The 23036-nt window shown below is 43.3% G+C and overlaps 1 protein-coding gene and 1 pseudogene across 5 annotated transcripts in view; both read left to right on the top strand.

Moving 5' to 3' along the window:
* The window catches only part of SDK2 (sidekick cell adhesion molecule 2), a 357514-nt gene that overhangs the window by 211361 nt on the left and 123117 nt on the right, over positions 1 to 23036 (top strand). The window lies entirely within an intron of this gene.
* On the top strand, positions 8000 to 8120 carry LOC136643148 (5S ribosomal RNA; annotated as a pseudogene).

Genomic DNA, 23036 nt, shown 5'->3' with positions numbered 1-23036 from the left:
ATGCTCAAGAATCCTCCCTGTCTTTACCATCTTCTCATATGTCCTGGTAATGTCAATGAGAATTTGTCAGATTAGAACTCCTGTTGTCCTTTTTACACTGCTACCTATTGGGCTTTTCAGGACAAAGCGTGTAAGACAATGTTACTTTAATGGCTCAAATCGTAGTATGGGAGCCATGCAGTGTTGGTTCTGGTATGAGAGGTGGGTGTGAATGAGAGGGCTCTTACATTCTGTTTGCTGGAAAGGAGCAGGGTGCAGTGGCAATTCTTGGCTTTGACAGAGGGAAGGAGCCCATTGTAAGAGTAGTGGTAGCTGGGAATTCCCACGTTTGTCCTGAACTTAGTGGTTGGCCTAGTGCCATTGTGTACACACAAAGAGTGGTATTTCTCTGGTCAAGCAGTGTTTGATCTGCTTGATCTTCATGAGTTTTTGTACTTCTTGAAGAACTCTATAAAATCTGTTTCACCACAAACAGCAGTGAGACAAAAGAAATAAACTGAGATACACTATAGTGTGGGGAGTGATAACACTATTGTAACATTTTCCACTCTCTTAAAACCCATTACCTATCTCAAGCCTAAATTTCCTGGGCAGTTCTTTAGATCCAGGCTCCATGCTGGGTAGCTTTATACATTACAATTGTTACAGGATATACTGATGTTATCTCAACATTTCCCTCAGTCAGCAAACTTGTGATACTACATATGTATGCACAACCTTAATACACCACTGTGCATATACTTATGAAAAACTTCATTGGGTTTCCATTCGTTTGTTTGTTTGTTTATCACATTTTAAAACCGCCCTTCCTCCAAAGAGCTCAGGGCGGTGTACACAACTGCTCCCCTCCTTTTGTCCTCACACCAACCCTGTGAGGTAGGTGAGGCTGACAGAAAGTGACTGGCCCAAGGTCACCCAGGAAGCTTCATGGCTGAGGCGGAATTTGAACCTGGATCATACAGATGTATGGTGTTTTAGAGATGTGCATGTGACCTCTGCATGTTCTGTGTTTGCTGCAGCAATTCTAATGTGACTGTAGAGCTGTCCTTACAGCAGCTAAATTGAGAATAAGTGTAAGTTAAGAAGAACAGAGTATCCAAATGAGCCAATCGTCTCTATGAAATTAATGAGACAAGGGGCTTCCTGAAAATTACTCATGGAGCCTGGCCCATTTCCTCATTCACTTAAGATGCAGCCTACTGCCCTCAGCCCAGCAGCCCAGCACACACACACCCAGTGCCCCTTTGGAGATTTAGTGCAGAGAGATGAAGCTTTGGACATCTTGTCTGGAAATTGAAGGCTGCCGGTGAGAAAGCTAGGGCGGCAGAATTAGTTATGATGGGCATAAATTGAATTTTAATAGAGATGTAGATGGCACTCAGCCAGCTTGCTCAGGTGGTAATTAAAAGTTAACGGGTTTAGAAACATATTAATCCTTTGGGGAAAGAGAGAGCTGCTTTTGATCACAAGGGAGGTCCCTTTTCTACGTGGGGCATTGTGTCTCGACTTTTCCGCTCAGCTCAGCTTTCTGTTTCAGGAACTAGTTTGGCAACTGAGAAATTGACAAAAGAAATCAGAGCTTGCTGTGTTTCTTCTTTGGATCCTAGAAAAGGCATAAGACATCTGAGATGTTTCAGGAGTGATTGTAAGAATGCTCTCAGTGTCCAATTCACCACTTGTGAAACTTGTTGACGTGATTTTGTAAATTGATTGACAATTGTAATCAACATGGCTCTTTCACTTAGGTCAGAGATGCAGAAAATTCTATTACTGATTCTAATTTAAGTTGTGAAAACACTTTTAAACAAAAAAAGGCATACATTAGGCCACTGCATACACTTCTATCTCCATCATCGCTTCCCAAGAATGATTACACTCTGGGACTTTACCCCACTAAGGAACATTAGGTACTGATGAAGATGTTATGTCATCTTGCTTCTCCATATCATTATGTAGTGCTTTTTGTGTGTTTTCAAAGCCCTTTGCATACATTTATCAATAATCCATACAACAACCTTCTAATGGCCCTAACTAGATGAGATGATGGAAATCTATGATCAGATCTTCCATCTCTTTAAATTTTAGCAGATAACAGGTGCTGAGCAATCTGAATCAGAATTATGATGCTAGGGGAGAAGTTAGCAATTTCCCCTAGCACTTTTGTCTTGATAAAAATGGCCATACCCCAGCTTTTGTTTGCAATTTTCTCTGTTGGGGAAGCTTATATTTATATATTAGGGCCTCCTGATGGATCAAATACCAGTGGGGTAGTTGGAAAAAGCTTAAGCCCCATCTGACTGCAACATGGTTCCAATTTGTGCTTATCTGTTCCCCTTCTCTTACTCACCACTTCTGTTTGCTAAAATGTAAGGGAATAAGAGATCCAATCACAGAATTTTGTTGTCTTGAGCTGTGCAGTTAGGCTCTAAGGGTTGGTCAGTAGTACCATCTCCACACTTGGCATCTGGGATGAAGGCTGAGACATAATTATCCAACAGAGATCACCTATTGAGTTCATTGTTGAGTGGAGGCTTCCTGGCTAACAACTTGTACTCTTAGCTGTTATGCTATACCAGATCTTAGACAATACCTTCAAAACAGCTGTCCTCTGTCCCACCCAAGTGTTTTCTGCCTCTTGCTTTATGAGCATAGTAGTCCATGGAGTGCAGTTTTCCAGATTTTGGTGGTATATACTTTCTGGAAAATGTAGTCATGTGCCTTTGACAATCTCTCCTGTTCCCATGAGAGGGGTTGGAATAGCTATGTATGCATTCTGAGATCAGGTATACAACTCCTCTGCCCTTACTGATGCCTTATTTTTACTGTTTCCTTTGACTGTCATTATGAATTACTAAATGGCAGCTTGAATTCACAAGTGAGAATTTCAGCAACTTCAGAATGTCTTTCATTGGATCTCCTTTTTATCACACTGTATGTTGAGGTTTTTTGGCCCTGCCAAATTGAACCCTAGAGTGGCAGGATGAGTTATCACACTAGAAGCTGTGAGCCACATTTGCAGATTCTGTTCTTCCAGCATGACCTTGGGAAAAAGTTGCTTTCTCTCAACCTATCTGACTGCCTATCTGGAAAAAAAATGGAAATAGTATGGACCTCTTGCATAGGGTTATTTCTGGAAGTGGCATTTACCTGGACAATAACATTAGGGGCATGGTGAATAGTCTGGGAACACCAGTTGCTGTAGTTTTACTGAAGCTGATCAGGGATGGGGCTGGACAGAAGTCTAGATGGGAGGGTCACTGGAACCCCACATGTTACTGCAATATTTGTGAAGGAAGACATGGCTTAGGCTTGTGTTTCTGAGAGGTAAGGTAGTAACTTCACTTCCTCCAGAAAGGAGGCTACCCTATAGCACAGTGATTTTTAAACTTTTTCATCTCATGGCATACTGACAAGGTGTAAAAATTGTCAAGGCACACCATCTGTTTTTTGACAATTAACAAGGCATAGCATGTTCCTGGCACGGGGATCACATCCCCCAATGTCCCTATTGATAAATGACATTTCCCCCAAACTCCCATGGCACACCTGTGGTCCATTCGCAGTGCATCAATGTGCCACGGCACACTGGTTGAAAATCGCTGCTATATCACGATCCATACCCAAAACACCGTGCACCGTGTGGGCCGCCCCTGTCAGGTTGCACAGTGTTGGTATTGTCCTCCAAGCCATGCAGCACACAAGCACACAAATGTGTGCTTCTTTACAGGCACACATTCCCCCAAAGGGCTCCTTGCAAGATGCAGGAACGTGACCTGAAATCCAACGTGGCAGCCTCCCCTTTGATTCCGAGGCGGGCAGGTCCTGCTGCGGATTCCCTTCCTGGCTTTTTGCAATTCTTGCATTTGTGAGGCATTTTGTGTAAATAAAGAGACTCACTAGGGGTTTGTTTCAGAGAACAGCAGGGGGGAGGGGGTTGTGGGGAATTTTAACAATTTTTTAAGGGTGAGAGAGGGAATAATTGCACAAGTCAAAAGTGTTTAGTGCTCCCCTTCTCTTGATTGTTCTGCGCTCAACAAAATTGCTCTGTAGTTGTCCCTTAGCAAAGGCGCACTGCAATTAGCAGTGAATGGTGCTGCCGACGGCGAGCTTCTTTTTGCCTCACACGTGCGTCAAACAAATGTAATTGCATTATAGATTTTCTTGGGCTAGTAGCGGGGGGGGGTGTAGGTTGTTGAAGCCATGGTACTCAGCGCCTAAGTCTGAACCAGTTCTTCCTGTCTGTTTGTCCCTCTGTTTCTCCACCTGTCATGTAGATAGTGCTGGTACCAATAGCAGAGTCCATGGCAATGTGCATGGCGATTAGCATATTTGATTAGGATCAGGAAGACCCGAGTTCAAATCCTCACTCAGCCATGAAATTCACCGAGTGACCTTGGGCCCTACAGCCACTGCCTTTTAGCCTAAACTAATAGAATTTAAAAAAAAAAAAAAAGTGAGTGAAGGGCCAACTTGGAAAAAAGGATTGGACACAAAAAGTAATGTAATTAAATACAATCCAGTACTTAGTCCAGTACTGGGGCTACTTTGAGGTTGGAGAGCCCCTCCACTCCTCTCAGTGAACTGCCAGAGCCATCATTCTCTGGGCTCTTGGTTGGCAGGAGTGGGTGGGAGCAGCTAGTCCTCCTTTTTGACTAGCTTTGGCTCTGGGTCTTCAGTTGCTCATCCCTAAATTTAAATTGCTATGCAAATCTATCCCTGAATGCCCGAGAACTCATTTTGCCATTACATGGAGAGAAGAGGAGCTGCAAACAGGGGAAGGGAGGAATCCTAAAAAAAGAGGTTTGTGTGATTTCAAATGGTATCATGTTCTTGCCCCTTACTTCCACAGTACCTAATCATCTTATTGTTTTTAAAGCATCTTTCCCCATATGTTAGATGCTAGAGATTCCATCTGTGGACACCTAGTAGAAATACATCAGTGGCAGATTGCTCTTTGTCCCAATGTTTGATGCAATGATATAGGAATAGAGCTGCTGGGCTGAAATTTTCCCTGCCCCTTTAAATTTGTTCCTGAAGTGCAACTCAAGCTTCTCCTCCCTGTCTGCCCCTTGCAGTGCTTTCCTCCTTCTCCATACCAAGTGGCCTGCTGGCTACAGCAGACAGGAGAGGAGAGTGATTGGAAGGACAGATGGTAGTGGGGAAACAAATGAGTGGGAGAAAATGCCACTACCTTGTCTCCCAATTAAGCAACAAAATAAAAGGTTTCGGGAGAATCTCCTCGTTGGCTGGAATCTCTGGTAAACCTGAAGAGAAACAACTGGCAAGTCAATGAGAAAAATAAGTCTAAAATCCATACAGGACTTGGATTCTGTTGATTTAACTGGGATAGCTCTGGAGTAAAAGGGGTGAAAAAGACAGGCTAAGCAGGGAACATGGGCAACTCCTCTCTTATGATCACAAGGGAAAGCCAACCTTTCACATCTGGGCTCCTGTACCTTTAAGAGTTACAAAGCTGTGACCATCTTGATGTACAGCTTTTCAGACTCACAAAGTGTTTGCTGAACAATGATGTGACAAGCTATACCTGCTCAAATTTCCCCCCTCCAGTCTGTGCAACTATTAAGGATACAGAAGCCCCAAATGCTGGAAAGCTGGCTGTCCCTGGAGAACACAATCCAGAGATAAGTAGGAATGATGTACCTGTTCTTTAGTTTCAAGTCTCTCAGTGAATTTGATTGTCTTGCAGGATTGACTCCAGGATACACAATCAGTTTGTCACAATCAGCTTGAGTCAAGTGAGTCTCACTGCAGGGAGTTACTGAATGTAAAATGCAGAATTCCTGGTTTGGCTGCATGGTTTACACACCTATGGATTTTATAGGGGAGGTGGAAGCACCATTTCCCGTTCTGTAGGAAGAAATTGCATAATGCTGCAGCACAGACCATCACCATGGTGGGGAGGAAGACCATCCAACTTTCGGCACTGAGCATCCAAGCTTGGAAGGAAAGAGAAGCCCTATACAGGTTGAGCCTCGTTATTTGCGCGGGTTCCTTTCCAAGCACTCACGTGGATGGCAAAAAACGCACTATAGCAAATCAATTTAAAAAACAAAGTTTCTTTGCTCCGGTGATTTAAAAATAGCCTTACTGACCTTTGTGATGTAAGATGAGTCATTAAGAAGACAATCCGTCAATCAGTCATCCTCAAAGAGCTTAGAAAGGTGCTTTACTAAGCCCCTCCCTTCACCAATGCAAAATGATCACCTTTCTTTCACATGCTCAGGGGGAAGGGAGGGGTCTGCTGGGGACAGAAGGATTGATGGATTGTCAGCCAGCTGCCCCCCCCCCTCTCATTAATGAGGCTATTAAAGGACTGTTCAGTTTTTTAAACTAATTTTAAAGGGATGCATTTTTCCCTTCTCCAGGGATCAGCACATTCCTTCTCATTTGCAAGGGCCATTTGTGTTGAGTCAAATCTGTGTATAAAAAATCCATGTATAAATAGGCTGGACCTGTAACTTAAAAAGCAAACCAATGCAGCTTAGAAAGCATTTTCCTCCTTACGTTTTATTCGGAAGTGTGTAGGAGGAAATCCTACATGTCAGCCATCAGATACATATAGTACTTACAACACTATACAGCCAAAGTAGCCAGCCCTGATGTCGTTCTGACACATGGATGTTGTTTTTTTTCTTTTCACCGTCCATCTCTGATGAACTGCTGTATTGGGTTCCTTTTTAACATTTTGGTGTTTTTTTTCTTATTCACATTTTCACATTTTCTTATTCAATATGTCACTCCCTTCTCCTTTTACAAGTCATTAGTCTGTTAATCTGGTGTTATCCCTCCCTCCTTCCTTTAAGTTCAGTGACCCTTCCTCTCTTATTGCCTTATCCTCTCTTGTCCCTGACCAGTCATGGCACCATAATGTTATGAGGGAATTGATGGCCATGGAATGTATGAAGTTCTCTCCCAAAGGCCAAGGAATGCCATTTTGCATTCCTGCCACTTTATTCATATTCTTTGCTTGAAACTGGAAATCCTCAAATTAACTTCAGCCATGTCAGAATCTCTTAGCCTGCTCTAGCCACACTACTATTAATGGTTTACATGCAAGCACTCTGGCTGCAATCATCTAACATTTATTCAAAATCAAAAATTTGAAATCACTCCTGACACTACCTCTCATCACCATTTGTCATATCTCAGCAAGCAGCAGGACCATCAACACAGCCTCTGTTGCTGAACAGATCACCTGATCAGGTTTGTACAGATTGTACAGTTTGTACAGGTTTGTACAGGTGTTCCTTAAAATAATCTGGCCTCAAATTGTTAAAAACCTGTCTTAAAAGTTGAAAGTCCCAATTTGAATTGTGCCTGGAAAGAAATTGATAACCAGTGTAACTGGAGCTAACCTGGTGTGATCTGATTGAAATACCTCACACCAATCACACCAAACAATCTGGCTTCATTCTGAAACAATGAAAGATTTTTTTTGGTCCTTCATTTTGAATTTCTCAGATATTTTACCTGAACAGGAGCCTCCAGCTTCACACTGACATGTTGACAAAATTCAGTGGCAATTCAAATCAAGCCTGATTTAGGAGCTTATGCCACTATCTGAACATAGGAAAATTATTTAGAATTCCCTTCTCTCCTTCCTACTCCATCCAACTCCCTTTAGCTGGATAATATAATATATACTGACTGAGCTGAAGTTTATAATCCAAAAATGATATCTTTACAAGGAGCAAGGCTCCATATATGAATTGCCATGGCTGCCAACATAGTTCCCATTATGCCGATTCATGGATGGAAGAGAGGTACTCAGGGATAATATTTGCAATTGCATTATTTTGAGAAGGATCTTTCAGGGGTTGGGAGCAGGCAAGTTATTCTATCTTTCTGGCCCTTAATAGATTTTCCCACCTGTTTCTGAAAGGTATGTCATTCTCACAGGCAAGCACTCCTGCTTCATCTTGATGGAAGCATTTTGGAAGCTGTCAGGAGCTCTGGAACCCTTATACAGGTGCAGCCTATCCACAGATTTTTGTTACCCTGCACATACCCGATCTCATCTGATCTTGGAAGCTAAGCAGGGTCAGGCCTGGTTAGTACTTGGATGGGAGACCGCCTGGGAATACCGGGTGCTGTAGGCTTATACCATAGTCTTTCGAGACTGAAGGTTGCCAACTATTTAATCTGCGGATTTGTCTCAATGCAAATGGGGTGGGGGAACGGAAAGTTACACACACCTTTGCCTCCTTTGCCCTGTACTGGCATCTCACTCCATTTCCAGGCAGCCCAAAACACTGCAAAAAGGCTCTGCCTCGCCCAGGCAGGGAAATAGTCCTGGAGCCCTGGAAGAGATTTCCTTTTCAAAGGATCAGTAACATTCCTGGAGCCCCTGAGCCAGCAAAGAGGCTGAAGAGGGGAAGGGGGGCAGAAAATCTCTGTAGCCAGAACACGTGCAGCAAGGTGGAGCGCGCAATTGAGTCATGAAATTGAGTCACGGAACGGAACTAACGCGGATAAATAGGCTCCACCTGTATATGTTTTTCATGTGGCCCCAAATTACATTGTGAAACACTGTCAGGATCCTATTGTTGGCCCTTTGAATGGAGTTGCCAACTAACCGGGGGGGAGGGGGAACTTGGTTTGGCAATGTTCCCCCCTCCCCCCATTTTTGGACAAGATTCCAGAAGAACTACAAGGCTGTATTTTTTTTCCCAGTCTAGTTTTTTTCTTTAGTTGTAAACCTCCAGTGAACATGCAAATCCTGTCTTGGGCTCTGAATCCAGTCCCACCCATATCATGATAATCACTCAAAATGACTGGTAACATCCCTAGACCTGCTCCATGCTCTGCCTCCACCCAAGTACCATTAATTTTTTTAATTAATTTTAAGAATTGACAACTTTAGTCTTTAATATTCTGGTGACTGCAAAAAGTCTTACTTTTCTGAAGCTTGAATGCATTAAATTGGATTTTATGTTACAATTTCATATTTGGGATGTGTTTTCAGGCAATTTACCTCAAGTTCATCTTATTATGGGATTTGTTTAATTTTTGGCAGCTATACATGCCTTCCTGTTTGTCTTCCCCAGAAAAGTTGCACGATTGGTCAATCACTCAAAGACTTGCTGGGAAACAGAAAGCAGATTTCTTATCCAATGAAACCTGCTGTAATTGTAACTTGTAGCACCCTTGCTTTGTCCTTTCATGGTCATATATGGCTGTCCTTGATCCTGCATGCCTGTTACGTATCTGAATTTAGTCCTGATTTCATGTGCCTGTTCTCATTCTGAATCGTATTCTGACTTGATAGCACCAGTTCTGATTTTGACCCTCATCCTGTCTGTTAAAGTCTGTCCAAGGTTGGGATTTGTTATATTGGTACTGCAGAATTGCTCACATCCTTGTGGATTAGAAAAGGATGTACTTCAGAAGGAGGTGGCCTTTACTCCCAAGCAGCAGTCTACAGTAAATAAATCCATAGGCAATAAGCATGTTTCCATTATTGTAAAACTTTGATGAGTCATTGACATCTCTGAAGTTCAGAAGTATCTGCAGTGGTCAGCATGCCCACTTTCAGGTCCTGCATGGCCCACCAACCCCCAGATTGCTTCCATCTATTATGAAAAAATAGTAATAACACTCGTTGAAACACATTGAAACATGAACCCAGCTCCCCTGGACAGTTCACATGGTATAATTTGTGGTCTCTCCAGCCTTGAATTTTTATCTGTTCTCTCTGTCCTACTCTGCTGTTTTGTGTTAAACAGCTGTCTTGTTCAGCTCAACAGGTGGTTGTATCTCAGTGGTGGCAGAAGCTATTCTCATCTACAGTTTAATTCTGCAAAGCACATAGGAATCCTTTGGGACAAAAGCAACGAGGCAATATCTTTAACCCATGCCTGGCTGCACACACATGTCTTTAATGCACTAAACGTGTGTGCAGTTTTCATGAGAAAAATACAGCAGTTTTCATTCATTGACATAATGCCAACTTTATGCTGGACTCCTTCCAAACGTAATCTGAGAAGGCTCCCCCAGCCCCACATGTTTTCAGTCTTTCTCCCTAGCTGCCTCCTATTCCATATGCTACCCCTCACTTCCACAGGGAGGAAGGATGAAGGTATGGTAAGCCAGGCAAAAACTCCTACATTGTGGGGGGGGGGGAGCTTTTTTGCCTCCTTATAACTAATTGGGATGTACAGCAGCAACATGGCTTACCATGGGTCCTTCATTTTCCTAGATTTATTTAAACAAGTCTGTTGTTGGGTTGTATTGACCATGAAATAAGCATCATCCTTTCCCTCCAGTCTCACCATCATTAGATTTTTATTTTGAATCACCAACACAACTTTGGGGGGGAAGCATTTTCTTGCAGGTTTGGGTCTTAGGTATACAGGTGGAACCTCAGTATCCGCTGATTTGGCAACTACTGATTTGATTCACCACTGATACTGGGGTCCACCTTAAAATGACTTGTAACACAGGGGGGAAAAAGTATCAAAATCCAACTTCCTACCTTTGCGCTTTTATACTGTATCAGTTGCAAGCTTCTCAGAGTTAAATATAGCTTTAAAGACCCACTTCTGGGTTTCTTGCTCCTCCTTTGTCACCCCAGAATGCATTCTGGGGCGACAATGGAGGAGCAGGAAATCTGGAAGTGGGTTTTTAAAGCTATTTTTTCACTGCTTTGGTATCCACTGATTTTTTTTTTTAATCCACTGGGGGTTCTGGAAACAGAACCCCAGTGGATAACAAGGCACGACCTCTCTCCACATTAGTTGTCCTACATATTGGAATCGGGCAGAGACGGCCTACCCAGAATTCCTTTAGTTACAGAATATTAAAGGGGCAGAGCAGGGACTTCATAGCAGTGGCTCCAAGGTTGCAGAATATGTCATATAGTGGAAGTCAACCACTATCCTTCCTGTGTAATCATTAAAAGGAAGTATCAAGCTTTATATTATTTTGGGGGGGGGGGGGAAGTTACAGGACATTCTATGATGCTCTTCTGCTGGTGGTGTACCTGTTTTGTCAAGTTACATGATATTGTTTTTGTATAATGAATACACTCCCTTACTGTGTAAGGAGTAGGCAGGCTAGAAATTATGAATAAGTACAATGTTTTGGGGAACATTTTTCCACAGTTACATTTATCTGTTGTATTTATTCCAGCGTAGTAGCTAGAAGTCTTCACTACAATGTTAATGTAGTCTAGGTTGAATGTTTTAAATGCTGTTTGGAGACATGGGAAACCTTCATACACATTTCCTGATTGGGAGGGAAAACGGTGACATGACGATATTTGCCCTTATTTTAGTTGGCCCAACTAGTCTTGAGTGTAATAAATAGCAGCCCCATCTGGGATGCACCTTCCTGCCCCCATTGCAAGATACATCCTGCCAGTTCAATGAGCATTGCAATGTGGATGCCAATGCACATTCAGATGAGCAACTCTGATCAAGCACACACGTGGAAGCCTCTTTCCTGATGCAAATGTCCTTTTCTGGATTGGGGTGACCATGATCCTGTGGCTAAGGAAATCTTCTCAGCTTTTAAAACATCTGGGGAAGCGGAGGAAATTTCTTTTTTCCCCTACTAGGAAAGTGCTTTGATCCATTACCCAGAAGGAAATAAATGCCCACACACCAGTTCTTCCCTCTTTATGAGGCAAACCATGCTTGCAGCAGGTAGCGACATATTGGATTTATGTAGTTTTGTGGTATCTGGTGTGTTTTAATGGTTGTTCCCCACCTAGGGTTCCATCAAAAGGAAGGATAGATTCCAATTTCAGAAATAAATATCCTGCTCTGTTTCCAACTTTATTGACTACCTGGACATATAACTATTTGAAAAGCTGTCCACAAGACATTGGCAGTCTTCCAGTATCCTCCAAGAAGGCCTTTTAAACCATCAGATTTGGCAAATTGACTTGCAAAAAGACTGTGTTTGATCTCACTGAAACCTAAGACCATTTAAGTGTCTAATAGTGACCAGAGTTGGACAGTTGTCTGAAACTAGGCCCATCAGTGGTTTTTATGTTTATGTATCACATGTCAAAATTACACTGTTTCATGAGCTATGAATTATTGTTACTGCAGAGCAACTGGAATGATTCTCCATTCCCAGTCTTGTGGCAGCAATGTTGTTCTAGCCACAATGGCTTGATATTCTAGCCACAATGGTACAATATAACAGAGGGCTGGAGGAGACTTGCTGAATGAAGGAGAGCTGATTTGTTAATGAGTAATTACAGCTGTTTCCTATATAAATCAATCAAGTTGCATAACATTTCATTGGATCTCAAGTCTCAAGCAGCTTGGGAATGTAGGAAGCTACCTTTTACTGAGTCAGACCCCACTTCTTTCTTCTCTTTACTATGAAAATGGTCTAGTTACTCCTACTCTCCGCTTCCTCTTTTTTAAACATTTGCCAATCCATAAGAAGACCTGTCTTAGTAGTCATGGCACTACCCATGCATGCAAACCTGTTGTCCTCCTGAGCAGCAAGCAACAGCAGTGGTGGCTGTTGGCATGGTTGAAGTTGGAGTCAGAGACTATCAGCCCAATCCTGAGTTACCCAATGCGCAGGGCTGCAGAGGAGCCAAAAATGGCTGCTGCTGCATTCAGCACACCCCAGACTCCTGCCACCTCCTCCTCGGGAGAAGGGGACTTTTGTCCCCTTCCCCTGAGTAAAGTGAGTGGCTCACAATGGGGCTATTCGATTTTATGATGACCCAAAAGTCGGCTTAGAATGAAGATCCTTTGTGTCAGGCAGCCAGCCAATCACGGAGGCTCAGGATCCAGTGGAGTAAAGCTCCACCAGTCTCACTTCCCTCCCACCCCACTCCCTCCCCCAGCACGCCTCCTCCCCATCCTCTCCCTGCCTTCCTTCCGCCTCCGCCTACCCTGAAACACCTCCTCTCCGCCTCACTCCATGCCTCCAACTACCGCTGCCTCCACCTACACCTGCCAAGCAGCAGAGGTCCAGTGCTCCACAGGCACTAGCCCAGCACAAGCCAGCGCTGGGCTAGCACTGGCACTCCACAGTGTGTGCTGGTGGTGAGCTGGTGCAAACTCTTTAGGATTGGGCCCTCAGTTCACTCTTTGCTCCAACCTCATTTTGAGTGTCAGTGGCAGGGAGAGCAATATTCATCTTAGCCCAGCCTAACCCAGTTGGGCTCGTGATGATGGCATTTGCAACCATAGGAGTACTGGGCTTCTGCCCACCCCATGCCATGATCAGAGGACAGGTGGCAGCAGCAAGCAACAGACTGGCACCAACACACCTACCTTCCAACCCAAGGTTGTACCAAGTGCTACCCATTTCATGCGTCCTTGTGCTGGCTGCCAGGATATTGGGCGTGGATAAGGATGAGCCAGAGGATGAGCAGTGGCTGACATCTGCAGAGGAGCAAATTCTGAGTCTATAACCTTGAGCAGCAGTCAGCAGCTTCAGAATTGTTTGTATTTTTTCCTTAAAAGTAAATCTCTTTTACTCCAAAGCAAGTGTGCTTAGAACTGCAGTCTTAATCAATTTTATTCCTAAGGGAAACTTTTTTACAACAGCAACAAGAAAGAAAGAAAAAAGAAAATGTTCCTGAATATGCTGGAGAAGGGGGCTTGCTCATTTCAAACAAATTTTCCCTTAAAAAACAATTTCTTGAAATTTTGAGGCTTTGCTGTGTGAGAGCAGGCACCGTGACCTTTTTGTTTTTTCTTTTTTCTTAGAAAGGCTATATGCTATATAAGGGACATCTGCATATTCTAATAAGGGGAGTTGCAAATTTCTTTTCCTGTATTTAAAAAACTTCCTGTATTTAAAAAATGGCTCTAGGCTGGAGTAGTAGTGAGAGAGGGGGGGAAAAAAACTTATTAGTAATCAGTCTTCTTTCCACAAATGCCTCCACTTTCTGTGGGGGGGATGGAACTGGGCGCACTGGCCCTCTGGCCCAATGTAGTCTTGCACCCCTTCCGTATGTTCACATGAGGATGTATGTGAAGATAGTTGTCACTGACGTCACCAATGCCAACCAATAGATTGTTATGATAGTTGCAGCTGTGCCAAGGCCACTTGTGGAAGCTAATTTCATCTTTTCATTAGGTGTTTTATTGTTGGCCTTATTATCTGTCATGAGCAGCATACAAAACAGTATAAAAGTTAGCTCAAGGATTGCTTGAAGTGCTATGGAAATCTGATTTGACCAGTGAACATGGTGGGATTTTTTTTAAAAATACGCACACATGACAGTTTGTAACAGTTCCACAGTAGTGTTTCTTTGCCCCTGAAGACATGTTGTGCGTACACTGCGACGGTGTCACCAGAATTATTCTGTGATCACAGACTTATGCTTGTTCTGAATGCCTAATCTGGGGCAGGGTTAGGTACATGTGATGGTCCAAAGCATGTTTTCGCAATGCATGGTTTGGGGGTTCAGAGCATTGCTGACCTCCATTCCTGACATGGGGTCTTGAGTGAAGTGGTGGAATGTTCCTTCATTAAGGCATGAGACACATGACATCCAGCCTGAAAAACACTTGCAACTCTCACAAGGCACTGAAGCTTCTCTAAACAGCTCTTGAATACTAGTGTCCAATTTGCCAGGATTGTGCCTGTACGTTGCCTCTTTGGCCACTTCCATGAGTTGTATAAAGACTAGAGCAGGTGTGTGTTAATGGCAGAGAAGTAAAGAGGGAGCAAAGGAGTGACGCTTTGATGCAGGCTGATTAACCCAGCATGCGGTCCAGCGGCCCCTCAGCAGAGCCACACTTTACTCATTATGTCACTGAAGGCTAATAAGTTGGTTTCTTTCCCTTTTCCCCTCTCACCATTCAAGAAAGGAGCCCATCTTCTAACATTTGCATTGTTTCCATAGCAACCGCCCTTTCTCCTTCCCTCCCTAATGTGGCTTCCAGACTACAGGAGAGGGGAGAAAAATGCTAAGAGGGGGCTCAGAAGTGTGTGTTGGCTGTGAGCAGAGCTGTTGTGCAGCTAGGCCTTTCATTCAGCAAAGGCTTTATGTCTGTAGGATATTTTTCCCCTCCCCTTCCTTGCTGAGTAGTATCTTTGGCCTTGTAAAAAAGACCTGGTGAGACTCCCTGGTGACATACGTGGGTTCCTGCCAAGCTTCGCTCCTTGCTGGGGTTTCTGACAAGCAGACTTGCTAAGATTTGTCAAGGTTAGGACCTAACAGAGACTACTTTGATCTAATTCTGTATCCCACCTGTTGTGTTTTGGCTGCACCAGCCTCTGCAAAGCACCCATCTTCCAGCTTACTGTTTTGCCTGCCCATTGCAGTGATTCATAAATCTCCAAGTTCAGAAGGAGACCTTTGAGATTATCTAAATGAAGCTATGGTGGGATGAACGCTTGGCTTCAGAGCACTGACTTCCTTTTCAGCAAAGTGTGTGACCTTCCTCAAGGTCAGGGGAGTGGAAGCCCCTCCTTTCCAGTCTTGCCTTGTGCACTTTGCATCCTCATTTATTCTCCCTCTTTTTTTTTTCCAATGTGCACTTTGCCATCCCTAGGCTAATATGATTTTTTAAGCTTTAATCTCTCCCATGCATGGATCTCCTGTGGGCTTGCAGGGTTCTTTTCTCCTGTGAGGAATCATCACATGCAAATCAGGCAGTTTTGATGTCTTTAATGAAATCCTCCCTATCCAAAGGAGCTTCTCTAGCGATTTGAACATATTTACTTCTTGTGCAAGAAATTTAACATGCAGATTGGTTAGGGCTGATAATTTACCACATGAGATTGTCCTATTAGGGTTCTGGCACTCAAAATTATTGGAGGTATGTATGAGTATAACTTTGTGGGCTTAGGCACGAGGATGGCTGGATAGGTAAAGAAGTATTAAATGCACATCTGTCTCCTCCAAAATGGTCCCTTCTTGCCTTCACACTGGCTCCATATCACATCTGGTTTGAGAATCTAGAAGTCACTGAAAGGATTTCCCATGTCTCCCTGAGAGCCTCTGTCAGAGGCAAACTTAATTAGGTCTTTGACTCACATATTAGCTTCAGCAGACATGCAGCTTACCCAGGAAAATAGAAATCTTTACATGAATAATTCTTCCCAAATGCTCTAGTTTGGGTTGTAAAGAACCTGCCATTGCTACCATGGCCCAGAAGACTTCTGCCTAAAAAATGAGGGGGGAAAAACACTGTTTCCCATTATAATTTGTATTTCCTTCATCCTACTCATTTTAGTATGTATGAGGCTGTGTGTGGTTTTGGTGTTTTTAAAATACAAAGCACAGTGGTCTTCTTGCCAAAGGGTTCTACCCATTATGAATTCAGAGTGCCCTTCCCCCCCCCTTATTTCTGAGAAAAATTGTAGTAGCTGACTCTGGGATGTGCATAATTAAGGGGTCCCAGAAGCTATTGTTCCCTCTGCATAGATAATTAGGAAAAGAATTCTAACCTAGCCTTCTTCCTGAGAGGCTAGTTTTCTCCTTACAGAGACTTCCTTGTGTGTGGATGGGTGGATGGGTTTGTGTAGAGAGAGAGCGAGAGCCAGAGAGAGAAAGCATTTATCTTGTGTCCTCTGCCCTCCCATTTGGTGGTACAGCTTAGGAACAGGTTTGCCACCTCTGAGAAAATTAGACCTGTGATGGAACATGAGAGAGGAACGTATGCCTTCACTTTGAAAGTATGTCTCCCTCCTTAAACCCCTGTCACAGCTTCCCCCACCCAAAGGACTTATGATTAGCCACTTTCACTATACAAGGATCTTCATAAGAAGCATCAAGAGGCTTTCTATCCAGAGAGTGTGTGATGGTATTCAATCTCAGGTCTTCCTTTCTTTGTTCTTGTATCCCATTGTGTGCTGTCTATCTGTGACCAGAGCACCCCCCCCCCCCAAGGGAGCAGCTCTATGTCAAGCAGTCTGGTGAAGGTCATATTTGTTACAAGTAGGAATCAGAGACAAAGTGTGCATTTCATAGGACAGTAAGGCTCCAGTTCCATGAATCCTTCAGTGGTACCAGACTTACAAATGATATGTATGTCTGTTAACAATAGCTGGTATAGGATTGCAGCCTCATTCATTTCATTCAGTGTAATGTTGGCAGAGCAGTTTGGAGTACAGGCAGATCCTGTAGGGATCTGTTACTGTAAGTCATCTGATTGCTAGGTCATGTATGTGAGGACTTTTATTATAAGTAAAATAATAGTCAGTATTCTATGCACTGGGCTGTGTTTGCCATAGATTATGAGTCTGTTCCTATGGTCTGTATGATGAACTAATTTTCTGTACGCAGTAATGGGCTGTGTTCTCTTTTTTGCTTTTCTTTCCAAATGGATTCGTGTGGTTGTAGGGCAACTTGTTCCTGCTGGCTTGGACTGCATGTCACAGGGTCTTGTAGCCATAACTTCTCAATTTTGGTTATGATTCAGAAAGCTTGGGGTTGACCTCTGTTCCTTTTCAGACTTCTGGATAATTAAAATACATCACAGCCCTTGCCATCATCTGATCATTAGTCCAGGAGTGTGAACAGTCATGCGAGATGCTGTGTTATGTGTACCAAGGATGGGGCCTGGGCCATTTGACCTTGATTGTGTTGCCTTTTGGCGTTGAAATACCATTCAACACTTAGTTGTCTTAGCCTCTCTCTTTCTCTTCCTCCTACTCCCCGCTTTCTGCATTTCTTGGAAATGGAATACTGATGAATGCACATGCATACATTTTTAAATTACCAACAGCGCTGGCGCAGCTTGCTCCCAAGGAGGTGCAAACATGCTTTACAACACACAAGGTTAGGATTGCACCCTTATTATCCTAGAAGGGCCACTGAGCTGGTGATTTATAAGGCCTGAAATTCTTCTGGCTCACGTGGGAAGGAAAACCCTTCCATTGGCAACTTGGCAGTAGCAACAGTTTTGCCCATGAGTGTGTCAAAAGAGGCTGCTGCCCTGAATCAGATTCAATAATACAGTTAGCACGCACTGATTGAATACCAGGGGGATTGTTAAAAACATACTGATTGAAGCCCATGCTGCTGCATGCCAAGGACAGCGCTCGGCCTGTGAAGGTGTTGGGTACGTGTACGCCCGTTAAGATGCCAGGAGCTGTTTAAGAACACACTTAGCAGAGGCTTAGCGCTCACTTGACATTTCATTATTCCACAATAACTATTCAAATACATGTCCCCCACTAGAATTAATTAGTCATTCGATGGCATATTAATAAGAGGGGCTGTGCCCAGGATTCTTCATCCAAACCCTGCTCCAGATCCTTATTGGCTTCCACTAAAACAACTTGACAATACTGTATTTTATTTGAGGAATCCATGTGCTTGCTAAGGGAAGATTATATTTTTCTCTCCTTTTCCTTGAAAACAACAAATGGGGGTGGGAATTAACTAGGCTTTTTCAGTTCACAGATTTAATATAAAGGTTCACTCCCATTAACCAAAATATACAACTTTTTTTTTTAATGGCTCAGGGAACACCCAAAACAGTCAGATAGGCAGATAGGCAGAGCCATTAGTTATTTGATTTTTCTCTGTAAACTGCTTTGTGAACTTTTAGTTGAAAAATATAAATACTGTTAATAAATTATGCAGGGGATGGACAGAGTGAATAGGGAGATGCTCTTTACACTCTCACATAACACCAGAACCAGGGGACATCCACTAAAATTGAGTGTTGGGAGAGTTAGAACAGACAAAAGAAAATATTTCTTTACTCAGCGTGTGGTTGGTCTGTGGAACTCCTTGCCACAGGATGTGGTGATGGCGTCTAGCCTGGACGCCTTTAAAAGGGGATTGGACAAGTTTCTGGAGGAAAAATCCATTATGGGGTACAAGCCATGATGTGTATGCTTGATTTTAGAAATCAAGCATTCTAAAATCTCCTGATTTTAGAAATGGGTTATGTCAGAATGCCAGATGCAAGGGAGGGCACCAGGATGAGGTCTCTTGTTATCTGGTGTGCTCCCTGGGGCATTTGGTGGGCCGCTGTGAGATACAGGAAGCTGGTCTAGATGGGCCTATGGCCTGATCCAGTGGGGCTGTTCTTGTGTTCTTATGTTCTTAAATAATAATAATACGTGCTCCAACATGGATAGGATAGTCTCTGATTTCTGGCATATCTTATTGATAGATCTTTCCCCTGGGTCTGTCCATATTGTCATGGCTAAGACACTAACAGTGCAACAGCGCAATCATAGCCATGTCTACTCAGATGTAAGTTTCATTGAGTTTAGTGGAATTTACTCCCAAGTAACTGTTTACAGATTTGCAGCTGGAAATCAGGGCTTCCCTGTATGGAATCTCACATCTGCCATGAACTCACTAGGTGGCATCAGGCAAGCCATACCCTTCTGGGGCCAAATTAGATATGCTCCTAATTGCACAATGTGATAGGATTGCATATAACCTGGGGGACAAAACTGTGATAGATGGTAGAGGGGCTTTAGTACTTCGCCTCCACCACAATCTTGATCCTGATTTCATTCCTACATGCTATGTCAAGTTGAAAAAAGTCTATTTGCTTTCAAAGTATTAAAGCCCGTCCTTACCCTCTGCTACAGTTTTGCCATGCTTCACTTCTCCTACTCTGCTATATATAAATAAAACTAAACCCACATCCAGCCATGTTGTAAATTAGGCACACGACTAGTTTGACCATCAGCTCTTCCATCTGCAGTATGTGGACAATAATGCTTTCTTAAGAGGATGGTGTCACTATAAGGATGGTGTCAAGGCAATATATGTGAAGCCCTTTGCATGCTCAGAATCATTATCATCATCATTATCTACCTTTGGGAGAATATACCTAATTAAAATTTTGGTACTGTAAGCTGCTAGTTTTGTTTTTCTTAAGGGTAATTCTCCTTCTCCAGGAAAGTTAAATCTTTGAGTAGATGGATGGATGCATTTTGGCTCCAGTGAAATCATGCATGCGCAAAGAACTCTAGCACACTACGCATAGGACAGCCTGCCATTTCACTCATTGTGAATACTAAAGTAGATTTTGCACTATTGATAACATATCAGTTTTGTTTTTCAGTCTTGTGGCATTAAATGCAGTTCAGGACAGGGCAATTTGGGGGTAAATTAATACAACATACAACAGGTGGGAGAGAGTCTTCAGCTATGTATGACATTGGAGGAGACTGCTTGAAAAGTGAGAATTGAGGAGTTAGCCAAGTAATCCATGCTGGGTTGATAGAGAAGAAAGCACCAATTAGTCCTGCAAATAATTTCAGAAAATCATTTGAGGAATATTTTAAGAATTGATTTCAGGAAGTACTCAGTAGTCAGTCCCACTGTTCCTGTTTGTTACAGTATATTTGCTGATCTGGTGATTTCTAAACATAGGTCATTATTCTGATGTGACTCTTTATTTTGGTGCTCAGTGCCCAGACTTTTGTACTGTCTTATTAACATTTAGGTTCCTAACATACCAGGAGCTGTGTCCCATTCCCTTTAGCATCACCTAAGAAAGATAAGTCTACTGGAGGGGAAGTCACTCCCCTTCAGAAAAGAATCCCCAGTGTAAAGAGTAAAAAGTCTTGAGCTAGGCTGCAAAACTACCATTAATTTCTTTTCTTTTTTCTTTTTTAAACCTGCTTCTTGTAGCAGACACGATCAAGACTGTCTCTTGAGGAATCTACCCTTCTGGGAAAGAGACAGGATCTCTGATCCACTGGAAAATGGACTGTACCTTCATAGGGGAGGCTTTCCCAGGTTGATCATTTCTTGGAATTGATGCAGTGGCTGCCTGTAAATCCCAGCATAGTGATGCAGACACAGGCTACACTTCATCCCATCGACAATTTTTGACTGCTGGAGGTCTTCTCATGGTGAGGAGATATTTGTCCCCTTGCCATAGGGTAAACCTCAGTACCTGCAACTGGTCACCTTGGACCTGCACAGCAATATCGCATAAATCTGCATTGATCTGCACAGGTGGATCAGGACCAGGGTTTGGATACAGCACAGCCCCCCTTCTGGACCTGGTCTGACCTCTGCCTGCCACCATTGCTGTCCTGTTCCATTCTTCCCCACCCAATCCCTCCCCGCCCTCCTTTGCCCCTGTACTGGACCTTCCTGCTATGGTGAGCCAATGACTGCTGGTGCAAGCAGGAAGGTTACAGCCTTCCCCCAGTGCACCTGGGCCTTGCACTTTTGGAAAGCACTTTACAGCATTTTTGCAACAGCGCACACCAGAGAAACGCATGTTAGTCCCTCGTAAGGATTGGGCTGTAAGTTTCACACTGACCCCCTTTTGCAGAAAGCTTTGCTCAGTGGCTCAGAGGGACACCCATTCGTTTTTCTTCACTAGCCTGGCTGTCTGTTCAGCATGCTTCTCTCAGGCTTCAAAAATAAACACCACCAGCTTGTATCACTCCGATTTAGTGTGCAGTAAATGAAATTTAAAACATGTCATTGAATACTGGGAACTAATGTATAGTGGCAGCATAGGGGCATCTATTGGCCCTGACCTTTTGGGCCACTTAACTTCCTCTGATGGGCCCAGGACGGGAGCTTAATTAAGCAGTTATGCATCAGGATGTCAATTAGCAAAGGGTTTGCCCACCAGTGAATCAAGGAGGAAATTCACTGTAAGGTAGAGCAAAAGCGTTCAAAAGCACCAAGATAGAACCATCCCATGTGACCCCTCCTCTCCAGGACATCTCCTGGTGAAACATTTATTTTCCGGTGTCCTGGAAAGATGACAGAACATGCAGCCACAATATTGGAACCTGATTTAGATACATAGTTCACACTTAGAAAAATAGTTTATGGCTGTTTGCAGCTGCCAGCAAGCACCGAGTCGCCTTTGTATCGCCTCAATAATTCTGTGGACTGTGTGAAGTAGAAAATGGGAATAGTGAGGACAGTCCCCTCTTCCTCTCACTGGAGCTCACCTCTGACCCCTTTCTGCATAGTTATTGCCATGTCACAGCATATCAGTAGGGTCCAATGTAATTAACATTTCTAAACCTGCCATCAGGGAATAGACCTGTGTGCAATATTAAATTACCCTTTGTTCATTGTTCCTCCCAATCCTCACATCATGACCTGTCCCCATAGTATTGCTTTGCCTATGTGACCCCTTTCAGTGGAATGTCTCATTTCTTTATATATATTCTTGAACAACCTACTGCCTCATTGTTTTGTTGTAGATGTAACTCTTATAAATAGCAATCCATGTTAGCAATAATGCATGCTGATGTGTGAATCACCCTACCTCCAGTACACCAGAAATAATTTGGAGAAACTGGATTATATTGCTAAACATCTGGCAGAGATCAGCCACATAATCCATATCTTCAATTTGGTCTGTTATGGATCAGTGCCCAACCACCACTACCCCCCCCCCCCCAATCATAGATGTTAAAGTTGGAAGGAAGCTTGGAGGTCATCAGGTCTAGTCCCCTGCTCAGTAGGCAGCAACCCTGGCAGGTGGCTATCCCTGTCTTCCAGGATTTTAGTTATCCCTGCATCCCAGCTCTGTGTCATCCAGAAGATAGTAAGCATCTTCTCTGTTCTCTAGTCCTTGTAATTTATAAAAGAGTTGAACAGCTCAAGACAGAACCTTGTGGCACCACACTTGATACCTCTCTCCAGGTTGACATGCCATTTTGTAGCTTTCATTGGGAATAGTTGTTTAACTAGCCTTGAACCAATCTAACAGTAGTACCATCTAGCCTACATTTTACCATTTTATCAACAAGATTTCATAGAAGACTTTGTTAAATTCTTTGCTGAACTCTAGATACACTATGTCTGCAGCATTTACATGATCTACTAGACTAGTCCCTCCATCAGAAATGGAGATGAGAATAGCCTGGTAGATCCCTGCCTGCAACTGCTTGCCACTCTTAAACTTACAGGGATTGCTTGCAGAAGCATCTAGAGTCTCCAGAACCACAAGCATGTTCAGCTGTTCCCAAGGATATCAGAAACCATGAGAGCTACATTTCCCATGGTTCCAGGTCGCCCTTGATGTAGTCTCACATACAACAGTGACTGTGTTAGTTTTTTGGCTAGAAAATAGCCGGAAGTGAAGTCACTAGCATGCTAGAAGTGCAATTCATTAAGAAAC

The sequence above is a fragment of the Tiliqua scincoides genome, chromosome 2, assembly GCF_035046505.1.
Source record: "Tiliqua scincoides isolate rTilSci1 chromosome 2, rTilSci1.hap2, whole genome shotgun sequence".
Classification (NCBI taxonomy): Eukaryota; Metazoa; Chordata; class Lepidosauria; order Squamata; family Scincidae; genus Tiliqua; species Tiliqua scincoides.
The sequence above is the reverse complement of the archived record's forward strand: the minus strand, read 5'-3'. Positions and strand labels throughout refer to the sequence as shown.